The sequence below is a fragment of the Lethenteron reissneri genome, chromosome 22 (genome assembly GCF_015708825.2).
Source record: "Lethenteron reissneri isolate LAM-NWPU_2019-01 chromosome 22, ASM1570882v1, whole genome shotgun sequence".
Classification (NCBI taxonomy): Eukaryota; Metazoa; Chordata; class Hyperoartia; order Petromyzontiformes; family Petromyzontidae; genus Lethenteron; species Lethenteron reissneri.
Window position 1 is genome coordinate 13,866,654 of NC_083800.1, and position 6,000 is coordinate 13,872,653.

The window sequence follows — 6,000 nt, forward strand, 5'->3', positions numbered from 1 at the left end:
TCCTTTAAGCTTTCAGAAAATAAATTATGAAATTATCATACAGGAGGTGGTCTCATTTTTACAGACATTTTTTTGCATTTTAATAGAGGTGGTATAATCAGGCAGATTTTGTATAATCATGAAATTTCTAAAAAATTTGGACAACCTCTTTAAATCAGCAGCCACCATTATAAACAAAAATAACATTTTCTTCTTGGCTGCTTGCGTTGTGGCCGAAACGTCGTGAGAATTATCTTATTGTGTTTTATTTTATTATTTTATTATTTCCATTCTACGTGACTTTACCGAAAGAACCAAGAAGATGAATCCCTGCAGTCACGAAAGCTTTAAATCGAAAAATAACATTAACAATCACATCAATAAAATCTCATATGAAATATCATTCTTATTGAAAATGTTCATCTCAGTCTTGATTTTGAACAGGTTTGTAGCAGAATTCTTGCAAGGGCTTTAAAGTTATCGTAACATTTAATGCACGTGTCTTCACCGGAATTTCAAATTTATTAATATCTGCGCACGTTTGCAATTATTTACATACTTGCTCTTATAATGCCAACCCATCTCAACAATGTTTAAAAACTTTAAAATAGCTTCGAGGTCAATCCCTATATTACATGCACTGACACGATTGCATGCGTGCACACTGCCGGAAAATTTACAATTTCAATTTCTTGGGACTTAAGAAATAAGTAAACGAGATATGCTGCATCCGAGTGTAATTAAAATTGTTTTACTTCCTGAACATGTTTGAGATGGGATGATTAAATATACACCACAAGTAGTACTGTGCCTGTAATTGGTCGTAACCCATGATTGTAAAACATATGATATCAAATAGCTACAGGCGGCACACAGGTTTGAATGTAGCGTGCCTAGCAGTGGACTGCTCCTGCGCTACTGCAAGCCTCTGTTGGTAGTGCACTGGACCATAAGGGCACATTCACTTGCCTGAGCGTGGCACGGTTCACTGGGTGCCATTGTAAACTGATGCCATGGGAAAAAAATAATCATTCAAAATAAGACGTGCATCCCTAACTCACGTAAGATGGCGCTCTGAAAACTCGAGCTGTCATCATGTTGGCCGCTCTTGCAGCAGCGTGTGCAAACTTAATCAATTACGCCTGGACGCGTATTTCACGTATACACAGTATGTACGCAAATACACTCACGCATATATTTTGATTCCCACAATAAATGGGCGCAACAAATCAAATGTGTTTTTTTTTTGTGGCCACATGGTTATACATGAATTACAACTTGAACAAAAATTACAAAAGTGCAGATTTTTTTTCTCCACCTTGCATCAACCAAATGCTTGGAGGGAAAATGAACAAAACTGAGAGGAAATCGAAACTACATCAATTGGCCTTTATACCCACTAAGGGTGGAGGCTGAAATGTGATCTGGCTTGCGGTTGTCTACCCTTGTGCGGCTAAGACGTAGTTGTGGACAGTCCACCCCCAAGTTCCTTTATCAGGCATATGCTATTTAATGATGCTTAACTGATCAGCTTAACAATCATCCAAATAAACCTGCAAAGGCTACGAGCTCACGTAATTATTACCCAATTTATCCCTGACATTCACAGGCACTGGCAGATTAAATGTTTTTCAGATGAAGATTCGGAATACATTATTATTTATAAACCAGTCTCTCATTTACACATAACTAAAATGTCGACACGCCAACAACACACATCGCATAATCAACCGTAGGCTCTCTTTGAACTGACCAACGAAGAGATCCTCTAATTGACATAAAAACTGTCAATTAGGGTGCCATATCATGAGTTTTGCGTCATAGAGATAATGAATAAGTTCACCCTCTAAGGAAATTTCTACTGCACCTGTGTCCAGGTAACTGCAGTGCTTCATCAAGTGTGGGATTATACAGGTTAGGAGCAGATCTGAAACACGGCAGAACTGATTCTTCGGCCGTTGCCGATCATTGCTACAACTCGGTGGGCTCTCATGAAATTGTCTTTTCCGAGACCAAGGTTCTCTGCAAACCTCCTGGCTACCATCAAAGGTTTGTACACGAAGCCATACAAATATACAAACACAGACATAATTTCAACCGTGATGATGGGTACAAACTTAGTAATCATTGGAAAAATGTTATTAACCACGCAAAAAAGACTTAATTGCACTTTTTTGGACCATCTAATCTGACATGCACTATTTTACTTTACTTTACCGAGTGTTTAACAGTAATCTCTTCATTGTTCAGCCAGCATTGGTATAAACAATGGCAGTTCCGTTATTTTGTATCATGTGTATTAGGTCTCCCCCTCCCTCTCTGTCCAATGCGTTGGCGTGTGCAGCAGTTTGTCTCTTGCGCACAATCGCTTCCACGCCGTCGCCCACCCTGTTGGCCCCGCCCCCCTCCCTCCCTCCCGATACGTTCCATTCATTGGCTACCACATTCTGATGAGCTCCCCCCCCTCTCCTCCCCCCTCAACTCGCTTTTAAGGGATTACATCTTGAATCATTGCCTCACTTGATGCAGCTAATCTGGCTGTGACTGTCCCACCTGATGACGGAGACTTGTGTTGCCTCCGAAACGTCGTGATCTTTATTTTATTTTTTATTAATTTTGATGTTTTTCCTACGTGACCTTACCGAAAAAACCTAAGAATATGAATCCTTGCAGTCACGAAAGCTTCAAATCTAGAATTAGGTTAGGAGCAGGTTTCCTCAACTTGCTCCTGCTGTGGTACTAACCGTGTCGAGGTCAAAACCAGAACTTCCAGACAAACTCATGTACGGATGCACAGTATATTTCACAGACAAATTGTCAATCCACTCATTGTTGTTTGACCATACTTCACTATGCTGCTCAGTGTATATAAGTGAAGAGAATCCCAGGGCCAGTTGAGACAGAGGTTGCCCCTGGTTATATTATCTGTGGCCCGGAATTGAATTTGGTTTGCCGAGTTTGGAGCACACTAAATCTGAGATTAGCATGGTTGGCTTTGTACGGTGCAATGTTTTTAACATACATACATAAATATGAACCACTGAAGCCCTGTACGGTATTACCTGATATGAAATTCATTATTTGCATTTCAAGTACGAAAGGAAATCAGTATAAAAAGTGTGCTTTTTTAATTTAGAACACGTGTGTATAACAAATAAAATACAAACCAAAATATATCCAATCTTGACTTAAAGCTTTCGTGACTGCAATAATTCATACTCTTTGGGTCTTTCGGTAAAGTCACGTAGATAGAAAATAAATAAAATAATAACTTGTTTTATACTTCGGTAAAGTCACGTAGATAGAAAATCAAATACATTTTTTTCCTATTTACATGACTTTACCGAAAGACCCAAACAGTACAAAATATATATATATCGATTTACATTTTTTTTATTAAGTACTAGTCATGTTGGGTATTATCTAAACGTAAAATAATATTCGAGTACGAAAAGTTTTCTTTGGGCAAAATTTCCCTCGGAAATTCCTTTCCCATTTCCAAGATCACAACAATTTAACTGAGTTGAGTAGCAGGACAAAGGCAGCTCCAATCTCAGCCAAACCAGAAATCAAATGGCAGCCTGCCAGAACACCACCCCGTGTCCTTGTAACATCGCAGAAAATTGTGCCTCCAGGTAAAAAAACGTATTTTAATTAATTGCCTGCGACACATTACCCGATTCGTTAGAGCACCGCATCAGTTGATACAAGCAATACGATTGGATAATTTAAAAACGACTACATTTAACCCCCCCCCCCCCCCCGTGAGAATATAATTACACATCCAATCAGGAACCTGATTAAAAGTCTCGTCAGTCATGGATAAATATATATGTACTTTATCAGTGAAGTATTTATGTTCTGTATATCTAAATGGATGTACGATACTAGTTAATGTGTGTGGAGTGGTGGGGCAGTGGTTAGAACACTGCACTTTGAGCCCGGGCCCTGAGTTCGATTCTGAGAGGTTGCTACCCCCCCCCCCCCCCAACTTAATTCCTCCACCTTAATTCCTCCACTAACCCATGCTGACCAGCGTGGTGAAGTATGGTCAATCCCCATGACAAACATGACATGGGCAGTCCTTCATCCAGCAGTGCATCAATTCGATATTGTTATGAAATCACGTTAATATGAAACGATAGATTCCTTAAAATTGCATGAGGCAGTAAACATCTATTACAGTCCAGGAACACACTTCTGCCTGAGGCAAAAAACTCATTTTAAAACGAAAGCTGAATTTGCCACCTGGAAAAAAGGGCCTTTATGCCTGGATGAGCAGATTCTGGTTTTGAGGCACCCAAAAAGTTTACACAGAATTTCGAGTGCAAATTGTTGCCTGGCGCTACAAATAATGAGGAAATGGAAATCGTGTGTTGGCCTTGTGCACTACGGCGCGCATGTCGCCGCTGGCAAAACTTCCAAGCAGCATCACTCCCCACCTCCTCGCCGGAATTGCCAAGCACCATCATGCCACACCGAGCCACCCACTTTTCACACACGGAAGCAGCCAACCCGCATCCCGCTTACCGCCCGATGGCACCCACTTAGATGAAAAACAAGAGCACTCGACTGCCATTAATGTATAATCGAGGAAATGTGACCTTTCATCTAAAAATCTGAAGTTACATTACTATTGCTGACACATGGGGTAAGACCCAACCGTGAGTTGGTATTTTTTGTACAGAATAATTTGGAGATAAATGTCGGTCCATCTAATGAGTTAAAATATGGCACAAAAATTTGAACAACATCAATCATGCACATATATAAATCTCATAGTTTTAGATGATTGTGCATTGAAAGTAAATAAAACAAGATTAATACAGTTATAAAAAATACTAAATGCCGCAAACCTCAATAATCAATCACTCTGATTTTGGAAATATGCATAAAGCGTAAGAATTAAAGCTCGTGCAAATTGACATGCATTCAATCACGTTTGAACGTGACAGCCTGTCAAAAAAATTACTTTAATCAAATTTACAGAAAAAATCAGCAACGAGTTTGTTTTTTCTGTGTTTTGAAGATCATTATATTCAAGTTTAAATATTTAATAAACGTATTAATAATACACAGCAAACTGCAGCAGAAGTAAGTCGAACCCCACACGGGTCACGACCTCGTCACTCCAAATGACGTGTGTTACAAGTGACAACCCCAGCCCTGGGAAGTAACCCATTGGCTGCTGTCTCTTGGATGAAACATTTTAGTGAATGAGAGACATGTTGGAGCTAAGACATGGAAGAACAAGATACATCTTTAACATGGATATCTATACAACTAGATGAGAACGAAATAAATTTGGAACATAAAAAGCAGCCACTTAAATTATAGTGATGCACACACGATCCAAAGTTTCGTGTCTGCCGGCAGACAAATAACATTTATCTGGTGCACGTATTGACTAGCACCTGGGTCAGCGAGTAAACAAAGAGGGATGGCTTTCACTTAAAGTGGTACCACCTCAAGTTGGTTCCAATAAAATCACAGGAGCATGGTGCCAAGGCGAAGCATTGAACATATGAGCCTTCAATTGTCCCTTCCATACCATTAACTGACGTTTCGTATGATAGTGTAAACTGACAACTAGAATGTATGCATGGCCATATATGGAATTAAACTTCCAAGTTATTCAGCGTTTTCAGGAAAAATATATGTTTTTGGGTGTCGATCCTTATTTTGACAACAATAAATTAAAGTGTTTGCCTTATTTTTGTTAAATACGTTTATTCACAATTTATCTTACGTGTGAGTCTCCAAACTCCATCACGCCGGTAAACATCAAATTACAGCCATATTTTCTCCATATGAAGCACTGCAATCGTCACAAACAAGATGGCCAATGCGGATGTGTACTTTAAGCAGAGTGCTGTGATCAAAGTGTTCGTGGAAGAGTGTTTTGAGGCAACTGTTGTTCACAGTAGACTGCGCTGTCCGTCAAGACACCCGACTGTGTTCACACCGTGTCTGGACGTCGTTCTAATGCTTCAAGGACAGCGATGGAGACGTCACCGATAC